Below are 11,864 nucleotides of genomic sequence, written 5' to 3' on the forward strand. Positions count from 1 at the left end.
AAAATTAAATAATTAAATACACATATTTTTTAGGTCAATTCGCATCCTACATGACATCCTATGTATATCATATCACATAATATTTGTATATTTATTGGATCAACTTTATATAAATTTAGTTGTGTACTTATTCATACCCACAATTGAAGGACCTAGATATCGCTTAAATCAAATTAAATGACTATTCATATATTATGATTATATAATACTCTCTCTTCTCTCCGAATAACTATTGTTTTAGTTCATTTCATGTCTATTTAGTAAAATAATAAACGTAAGATATTGTTAGATGCTTCCCAACATATCATTATTAAGAAGAATTTTTTTTTAATATCTCTTTGTTTAAATTTGTTTTGTCGGATCTATTTTCTGATTGTGAATGGATCAAGAGGATTTGCACTGAAATGAACCAATGGACTGGAGTTCATATAGAGAGGAGGGAATCAAGAGAAAGCAGTGGAAGTGATTGCAGCGTTATGGGAAGCTGTTATCTATCATGTGTGGAGGAATAGAAACTGAATTTTTTTTAGAGGTTCTAATGTTAACACTGATATAGTTATTACTCGGATAAAGCAGGATTTTGTAATTAAACTAGACTACGTTAGGAAATCAAAAAAGGCTCAAAGGAGTAAATCTGGTTACAGAGATTCTTTGTGTAAATTAGAGCTCAACTAGAGGCCTCATCTTCCTTGCATGTGGCAAGGGGTTAGGTGCTCTTTAGGTGTATTGTTTTGATGTTAATGGTAATCTTTACATAGTTATCAAAAAAAAAAGTTAAAGATATGTTAAATGTAGCAAAATACTATTTATATTATAATCTAAAATTAAACTGTCATGTGAAAAATTAGATTTAAAAGAAGTAAGACAAATAAATTGAAATTGAGGGAGAAATACACATTTACCCAATACCTATAGTTTTCTTGAATTTGTTTTTTTAAATCAGTTTATGTGTATTTGAGTTTGAATATCTCTGTGCACAACGGCTCTTTGCATTTGAGTGTGTCATGTGTGAGTGTTGCAAAATTTGCAAAACTCCAAATTTCAAAGGGATTTGTTTCATTAAGGTACTTTGAATTCTACTCCCTCTGTCCCATATTAATTATCATGTATATTATAAATATATATTTTAAAATAATTATTAATTTAAATAATTAAAAAATTAATTATTTCTTTTTAATTTTGCTCTTAGCATTAATTATTATAAAATTAAAAAATATGTAAATAAATTAAAGATTAAAAAATTAATAAAAAATATATTAGTCAAATAATGCTCCTAACTTTTAATGCACAATGAATTCAATTTATGTGATATGTCCGCTATAGAGATAAAATGACCCCTACCAGAGATGTCTGTATTTCTAATATTTGAATCGAATATAAAAATATTTATTACTTTATCACAATTTTTAATAATAAAAGGTATGTTGATTCAATAATCAATAGACTCCAAGCAAAGCAAATCGTTTTCATTTTAATTATAAAATGACCCCTACCAGAGATGTCTCTATTTCTAATATTTGAATCAAATATAAAAATATTTATTACTTCATTACAATTTTTAATAATAAAAGGTATGTTGATTCAATAATCAATAGACTACTAGCAAAGCGAATCGTTTTCATTTTAATTTCGCTGAAAGCCTAATTATATAATAAATATATAATATATAATATATAATTTACACATTACAACTTATTTGATTCAATAGGATAACTTTAGGTTTTTATTTACAAAATTAATAATATATCGCCGTAGTTAAATTAATCAATTCAGTTCGATTTGATTTGACGGATTTTCAAAGTTCCATTTGTAAAGGTTACAAGATACTCTTCTATGAGTACACTTTATTAATTTTAAAACTAAAAAGTAAAATGATATGATGATTTAATCAGAGATATGCTCAGTAAAAGTAAAGAGAAAAATCTTGACAGAAAAATGTTGCATCACAAAATTCTTCAGGCAGTAAAGACACTGAAATGATGGATCATCTTTTTTTTTTTGGTTAATTCAGAGTTATATATTATATTCTTTTCCTTTTTTACAACTTTTACTAAATTTAAAATACTTTATTCTGCTTTACAAATGGAAATAAAAGATATTCCTTTTGCTTATTGTTGTTTCACGTTTTAAAAAAAAACGATTCATTTTTTAATTGCTTTGGTAATATGATCCATTTCACGTGAGAACGCTAATAATAATGAAAGATATAATATTGATCGAATGTGTAATTAACACACTTTTTTCCTCTCTATCTCTAAAATTGTATCTAAATTCATTTGACATACTCTTTCATTATAAATACGTGACACTTAAGAGTGTGCATCAATCGAGTTTGATTTGATTTTCATGTATTATCGATTTAATTTTTTATTTTGAAATATGCTAAATTATTAATAAATCAATAAAATATTCTTTATCAACTTTTGATTTATCGGTTATGATTCTTAACGGTTCGATTTTCAGTCTAACCAATAAGAAAATGCTCATAAAATAATTGTATGACTTCTCCAACAATTTGACCCTACAAGATAATAATATAACTTTACGGAATGCTCATAAAATAGAAACAATGCATGAAAAGAACTCTATAAGTGCAACACAAATAAAAGAGCTATGACAAAAATGTGAATTGAAGGTTAAAGGACAAAGGTAGTAACCAATAAAGTATTGATACTAATATTTAATATTTATTTAGGGGTAAAGTAGTAAACTATTATTATCTTAACGGGTTATCGGTTTACCCAATATTAAAAATCAATATTGAACCAATAACCCAGTATTTTTTTTTATAAAACCATAAAAAATTCATTAATTCAATAACCCAATAACAATAACTCAATAACATTTATTTTAATTCGATTTTTGCACATCTCTAACGACACTACGTGTTTTACATAGAAAAGAGACTGTGAAACTCTCTCATATTTTTGTGTAATACCACCAAGGGTACAATAAGATGGTTGAAATCTAATTACTTTTTTGAGTTTTAATCATATATAGTGTTTGAGAGTTCTCGAAATAAAAATTTTCTTACTATTTCCATAGAAGTTCCTATGTACACCAAAAATACTATATTGGATTTATGGCGTAAATCGCAAGTTCACAAGTACGATAGTGATAAATTCATCGAACTACAAACAATTATTAAAGAGCTCCCAAATTTTATTTTATTATTTTATTAAAGAAAATTGAGTAAAGAAGAGAGATAAAAAGTGATATCCACATAAGGCATAAATCGCACGAAATTATAATTATATTTTTCTTCTATATATTTTATTTTTATTTTTATTTTAAAAGGATGTTCCTATATAATGAAAGAGATTATATTGGTCGAACGCGTAATCCAAACTCTCTCTCCCACCGCAAATTTGATCCTAAATTTATCTGACACAATCTTTCAGCTTAACTCGTGACATTTATGTGTTTTACATACGAAAGAGATGTGTAAATCTCTTTTATATCATTGCGTGTAATACCATAAAAATGCAATAAGATGATGGGTTATCAGTCCAGACCAGTCCCACGCAGGCCGCAGAGAAAGAGACAAGGAGAAACCTATTCACTCTTTGAATTTTAATCATATATATTATATAAGAGTTCTCGAAATAAAAATATTCTTAGTATTTTCATTTCAGTTCCAATGTATCGCAAATTTTGCTTTATTTTTTAAAGAAAATTGAGTAAAGAATAGAGAGAGAGAGAAAAATCATTCTGTCACGATCCAAAATGGGCCATGAGTGGCACCCACCCTTAACCTCCTAGGTGGGAGAACCAACGATGTAAACCCCAACTTATAATGTATAACAACAACGCGGTAGCTCAAACTTATAAAGTAAGAATTAACAATCCACAAGAGTTTACTACATAACGTTCCCCAAAATCTGAAAGTCATCACATCAAGGACATCTAAAATCTAAAACTAAGTCTCGAAACAACAAGCACCAAAATGAACGAATAACAAAATGTGTCCGAAAACTAAAGACACTATGCCATAACCGAGAGAATCCATCACGAGCTAGAAGGATAGCTCACCCTGAAATCCGATGATTTTGAGACTGACTAGAGCTGAGGTCGAGTCGAAGTCTGTGGAACACTCGCTGCACTCCACAAAATTAAACAAGAAAAAATACAAGTAGGGGTCAGTACACGACAACATGTACTGAGTAGGTATCATCGGCCGACTCAAAATAGAAATTAATATACATAAAATAATAGTGAAAAATCAACAATAACACTTAATAGGAGGCAACCAATGAACAATTATATAACCAGTCAACAATATCAAGATCACACATGAGGACTCAAGCCTCCACATCAGACTCTTTTGGAAAATGAGTTATGGAGATTGGGAGTACTAAATCATTTTAATTTATTTTTCTTTAATATTACTGTGTCGGAACGTGACACCCGATCCAAATATACCATGTCGGAACGTGACACCCGATCCAAATATATCATGTCGGAACGTGACACACGATCCAAATATATCATGTCGGAACGTGACACCCGATCCAAATATAATTAATTTATCATTCTTCATGATTACATTACACTTCATTAACAATATTTCATCAAGCCTTCTTTATTCAAGGCACCATTTTTTTGATAGGGCAAGTTCAAGATTATGGATTTCATGACCTCGGGATTTCAAACCAATCACAACAACATGTCAACCATCCAAACCACAACAATTAAATGCGTAGTAAACTTCACACATATTACTCAATGAATATCAATCACTATTAAGAGTCTATCTATGATATAGAATAAAAAAACCATAACCTACCTCAATTGAAGAACCGAATCCAAGCAAGCTAATTCACGAATGTCTTTTCTTCCTTCAAAGCCCCAAACCGTTTCCAATCTATCAAATATATAATATTTATAAATAAACTAGTCCGTAGACACCAATATTATTTATACGTTTAACCTAGACCCCACAACAAACCCAATTCTATAATCAATTCTCTAAAATCCTAAGCCTAGGGTTAAGTCTTAATTCCTCCAAATATCATAAATTTAATGATATTCATATAATACAATACACCTATTATTTAATTACCTATCTGAATATACCAAAACTTGAAACCTAATATGATAACTAAACAAAGGCATAATAAAAATAAAAGAACAAAAATTAAGCCAACTAGTGGCGGCAAAAAAAAAATAAATAAATAATAAAAAAAACAAAAAAAAACAAAAAAAAACATCCTGCCCTAAATTACCCAATTCCTTTTTCCTACTAATATCATACAATACTAATGAATATCTTAATTGAAGTCAAAATATAGAAAGGAGTAACAAACCCGCATAACTTACCTGAAAGTTATGTTCTCCGCCGACGCAGCTTTCGCCTGATTCTCCTTTTTTTTTTCTTCTTCTAAATAATTCAGTATTAAAAGTGACAAGCTCCTCTGCTTATTTTAATAAATAAGGAGTATAAGGTATTAATTAAATTATAAATTTAGCCCACCAATTAAATTAAATATCTAAAGTTACCCCTCAATTAAATAACCTTAGTTATCAATTAGTCCAAAGTACCCATTAAAAATTTACGGAGTGAGTCTTTTATGAAATAAAAAGTCATAGTATACAAAATGACCTAAAGGGTCGTTACACATTCCCATAAGGCATAAAACGGGTTCGTTACATGCGATATACATAGCACATTATAAATATGTTTTTTTTTCCTTTGAAATGTAAGTTCCTATATAATGAAAAAGATTATATTGGTCGAGTGCGTAACTAAAACTTTCTCTATTTCCGCAAATTTGATCCTAAGTTTATTTGACACAATCTTTCAGCTTAACTTTACCGCATTTATGTGTGTTTACATACGAAAGAGATGTGTGAATCATATATATTGGAATGGCGAATTCTCGAAATAAAAAAAATCTTAGTATTTCAATGAAAGTTCCTATATATCCCAATTTTTATTTAATTTTTTTAAAGAAAATTGAGTAGAAAAGAGAGGAAAAATTACATCCACACGTAAGGCATAAAACGCATTTGTTACATACGATTTACATAGCGCATTGTAAATATGTTTATCTTTTATATTTTATATTTTATATTTTAATTTTAATTTGAAAAGGAAGTTCCTATATAATGAAAGATATTATATTGGTCGAACGCGTAACTAACACTCAGTAATTCAATCTTTGCCCGCAAATTTAATCCTAAATTTATTTGACACAATTTTTCAGCTTAGTTATGTGGCATTTATATGTTCTACATACAGAAAGGACATGTGAATCTCTCTCGTATCATTGCTTATAATACCATCAAAGGTGCAATATGATGGTTGAAACCTATTCACTCTTTGAGTTTTAATCACATATATCGTATGCAAATTTTCAAAAAAAAAACAGATTCTTAGTATTTCCACGAAAGTTCCTATATATCCCAAATTTATTTATTGTTTTTCAAAAAAAAAATTAAGAGTAAAAAGAGAGAAAAAAAATTACATCTTTATAAGGCATAAAACGCATTCAAGAAATACGATTTACATGTATTAATCCAGTTACGATGAAAAAATTATAGCTTATTATAAATGTGTTTTTTCTTTTACATTATTATTATTATTATTAAAAGGAATTTCCTATATATCGACCTGTACTAACTCAGCTACAATGAAATGTGAGTTTTTTATTTTAAATTATCAGTACATATAATCTAGATATTTGAATACCTAAGCATATAATAAAGGGTTTATATTAAACACTTTGGATTAAATTTTTAAAAAATATTTGTGCATTCTCAGATAATCATTACGTCGTTAGTTAACCACTTAAATATGTCATCTCTATTAATATACATATTTGCCTCAGTAAATCGTTAAACCTCATGTATGACCCAATCGTAAAACCTCCTTTAATATTCACATTTAACTTGACAACACTTAATTTCTTATTCAAAATTTGAATCAAAAATACATTATTACATCATAATGATCGTCCATAAGAACAAAATGTAATTCGAATATATAAATAAAATTTACATTCAAATTTAAGAAATTATATATATATATACTAGTTTCACGTCACGTGCAACATATAAAAGTAAAAAGTTTCAAATAATTCGTCAAATGATCCTTTATTATTCATGAACATAAAATTTAAATAATCTTTCAACTTGCTTGATATGGAGTGCTTTTATTTTGTAATTATATCACCCTCTCTTAATTATATAATTCTTATGGGACATTGAATTTGAGGATAAATTAGTGTTGGAATTTTAATGTTTGTTGAGATTATAATTCTAGCTAAATAATGCTTAAGTTGCTATTACATTAAAATGCAATATATCGGGTATAATCTAAAATATGTGTGTAGTTTTTCATTGTAAATCTTAAATTACAATCAAAACTTTCTTGTAATTAAATGCTAGGAACAACTGCAAGGCGACTTATATTAAAGCCTATTGTTAAATTTTCATATCCACGCACCAAATACCAAACTTGAATTCACATCCACAAATAAAAAAATTGATGGAGAAAAACAAAGAACCAATAGCCACAACGACAATAACTACTTTTCTCCAAATAATAATAATTGTTTGTACTTTAATATGTATGAAATTTTGATCTAAATTAAGGAGGAAGCAAATAAAAGTTTACATTGAAAGGTAGAAACTATGAGAAAGCCTTTGATAGTTTCTTATTGGTTAACTTTCTCCAAACAATCAGATTAAGCTCTTCATGGAATTACTTGAAGTTGAAATAATCCTTCTTAGGATTTTTAGTTCATCATTAATGAAGAAATGACCGCTCATAAACAATCGGATGAATTTTATCTATATTAAATTACTTTTTGTAACTTCTTAAAATTTATTATTATAATCGCAATCAATAACTAAGCCACCATATGGAAGATTTTTTTTCTTTCTAAAATTCAAATTTTCTTCCATTTAATACACATGAAAAGTAGTGAATAGTCCTAAACAATTACAAAATCACGGATATAGAAAACAATTTTTTTTTTTAAAAAAATTACACCCTTATGTATTTTTCAGTTATAACAATGCTAAATAAATATTTATTAGGCAATATTTTTTACCATTGATGCTGCCAACAAAAGCTCATCGTGGTCGTCCCTCAGCCTCCAGCACCCATATTCCTAAACATCCTTGGGAGGAGCACAAATAGAAATTTAGCATGGATTATTTTCAGAAGCAATTATTTAATATACAAAATGAGATTAGATTAGATTATACACTATAATGAACTAATCTATTGTGAATATTTTTTTAATATAAAGGTACCTGGACACTTCTCCAAGCACGCAAGCAAGTAGTGTGAAAAAGAATATTTTAATAATTTGGCTTTCAAATTTTGAAGTTCATGCGGTTAAGATAGTATAGATAGATAATTTGAAAACTACATGAAAAAAGAAATGTCCCTTCCAATCAATATGCACTTGATTTTTCATAATTCCAAAATGAATGAGTAATGAACAATAACCTTTTGAAAGAATGTTTTGTTCATTCCATCTTCATTCTTCAATAATTGTATCTACAATAAATTATGAATGAATTTCCAGTCAATTTCATTATCTAACTGTCACCACAATAACCTAAAGAAGCCAACATTGCATCTGTGTATTCTGTATTCACTAAAAGATACCTCCTCCATCTCAAATTATTTATCATATTTTTTTATCACATGCTCATTAAGAAAATATTAAATAAGAGAGATTCTTTACTACTTTAGTCTTGATTTATATTTTACGTAATATCTGTATTCATTAAATATTACTTTAATGAGATACTTTTAACAACAACTACAATATATCCAATATTCTCTCACAAATAATTGTATGAAAAGGGTAAAATCCATTTTATTATGAAAGCTAAAATGACAAAGAGCAATTTGAGATAATTATTTTTATAAATGACGATAAATATTTTGTGACAGTGAATATATATATATATATATTTTATAATATGTGGTGTTTAATATAACAAAGTAAGATGTTGAGGTTGTCAGTGAAACAATTGTCTTGGCTTGAGAGAAAAAGGTTGAATTCCTTCTTGACCTCTATTTTTTTCTCTTCTCGTAACTTTAAATCCATTTTGTTCTTTTCTTTCGTCAGAACAGTTTTTTGTTCAGTCCATCACGTGAAATTTATTGTGCTACAGTATCTCTAATAATATTGTTATAAATATTTGATATCTATATTGAAGCTCAACTAATTTAGATGGGTAGAGTCCATGCGTGAGGTCAGAGGTGGATACAGTAAGAGGCCAGGATATTATAGTGTATATTTAGATTTAGTTATTTTTTCGAATTTCCAAAGTGAAAATTTTGAATCCGTCACAACGTGATATAACTAGAGGCGGATTCAGAATTTTGAATCTCTGGGTGCAATGCTGCTTTGAGCAGTAATCTATGGCAAAAACTTCAGTGTAAAACAAGATAATACTTAATTTTTATTAGTAAAGCAGGGCTCGAACTTGCATCCCTATGATAATAAATCTGAAATTTAATCACTGACACTTCAATACTTATTTAATTTTTAAAGAAATCGCATTTACTATTTATACTTTTCTTTATAAATATACATATATATATCGAGTTTCAATCGAGACCATGTGTTGGCATGACACCCCCCGTGCAACATAGATGCGCCTCTGGATGTAACGCTTCTTAGAAAGTTTTTTTTTAATATAAAAATTTGAAATAGAAATTTTCCTTTAGACACCCCCATCGTGTGACATTCTTCGATGGTAAGTGTTAAATAATTCTTCCTTTAGTCACACATATCCAGATTTTATTTTATTTTTTTAAAAAAACTAGTTCATTATTTTAATTTTAAAAATTGAAAAATATGTTTTTACAATTGTTTTCGAACTTGAGATTTTTATCTCAAAATTTTCACTTGGAATTTTTTTTTTCTAAGTGAAATTTATGTTTGAACATTTCCTCACTTTCAAATATTCCAATAAACAAGTTGAAAATACTTGAAAAGTTGTGTTAAATAAAAGCTCGCTTTCAAGTTTCTGCATCTTTCAACTTTATTTAATGACCAAAATTAAAAAAGTTGATCAAAACATGAGGGAATTAATTAGTACTAACATGTTACGGTTAAAATCTCACGCTAATAATTGATAAGAAAACAAAATTTTATATATTGTGTAATGATATTCGAAACTTTTTGAAGAAAATTGCGATTTCATTTTAGAATGGCGATTGTTTTTTCTTCATTATAGTAGTAATAATCAACTGTTCTTCATGTTTGATCCAAAATGAACAATATCATATCATATCAAGAATATTTTTGAGTTATTTTAACTGTAACATTCTTTTCTTATTTTTTTAATAAATAATATTTTATTCCAATTACATTGGATGTCAAAATTTGACTGAACAAGCATGAAAATTTTTACTTTATGAAACCCAACTTTTAAGACAAGTAGGAAGAGTATTATTCTCTTTTGTTGACCCTTTTTTGTTGGGGGTTGAGAAAAAAAAGAATCTTGAATAAAATAACAACTAATTCTATATTATTATATAATAACACTATGGTCAAATGAAATACTAACAGAAATGACTTTTATATGAATTTATATTTTATTTACCCATAACTAGTACTGTACTCTACATGTGTCACATTATTTAAATGCATTTATACCTTCTAAAAATAAGGAAAACATAATTCAAGTACTCAAAGTTGACTGAAAGAAGAGAGTCCCAAAAGAAGAAATAATCTTCTATTGATAATTGACTCTAAGTGGTAGTAAAAATAAAGAAACTTTAGAAAGCAAAGTTCATATTTTAACCTTTTTTGGTTCATTGTCCTAAACACACTTTTTATATAATTTTAACCATTCACATACATAACTTTTAACCTTTTAAACACATTTTTTAAAATATAATTTTAACCATTCACATAACTTTTATCCAAAGGATATTATTTTCTTATTCAGAGAGATTCGTTTCGAGTCTTAATAATAACTTATCCATCCAAATCACATACACAGCACAAATCTCTATTTATCAAACTTCATTATAGATATCGAAATAACTTATTGAGTAAATTTTTGACCTGCCTAAAAGGCATAATAAGATCTAAAAATTATTTCGGAGAGAGGCTCGGTAGGACTAAGACCTACGTACATTTTACCCTCTCCAAAATTCACGTTCTGAAATTTCACTGCATTATTGTTATTGTTGCTGCTCGATGAAACAAATATATCGACATAAATACGAATCATAAATTTTTTAAGATGCTGTGATAATACGCAAAGTTATTTATATCATGATGTATAAAACTTTAATTTTTTTTTGGCATTTGGTTTAGAGGAACTGTGCTTAGGAAGATGAGAAATATGACTGACTTGTAAATAAAGCTACATTGGCTCTCTATCCAAAGAGTTTGTTTTTGTGTCTGTGAATAGACTTTAAAACAAGACATTTTGGAGGCAGCAGCAGTGTAAGACATAAAGACATAGCCTGCACAAAATTCACAAAAAAAAAAAAAAAGGAAAAAAAGTTAGAGTGCATACTACTGTTTTTGAAACCTCGATTAATTTTAATTCGTATATATAATATAGTTTTAAAGGAAAACCATATTCTAACAGTATTTTTTATTATATTCGTGATTCAAATTTGAAATCTTTGATTAAGTATAAATAAAATCTTATTTCTGTCACTAAAATTTTGTTGTTGGTGGTCTATTACTACTACTTGGTCCCTACTTATTGCAATTTTTTTTTTTTAACTTTGCTTATGTTGGTCTATCATACTTACTATGACCCTTGTATCACCACATAAAATAGAACGGAAGGAGTATGCATATAATAATATTCAGAGCTTGAATTCAAGAAAAACACATTCTATTAAGAATTTTTTTCATACTTAGAAT

The sequence above is a fragment of the Solanum dulcamara genome, chromosome 2 (assembly GCF_947179165.1).
Source record: "Solanum dulcamara chromosome 2, daSolDulc1.2, whole genome shotgun sequence".
In the NCBI taxonomy this organism is placed as follows: Eukaryota; Viridiplantae; Streptophyta; class Magnoliopsida; order Solanales; family Solanaceae; genus Solanum; species Solanum dulcamara.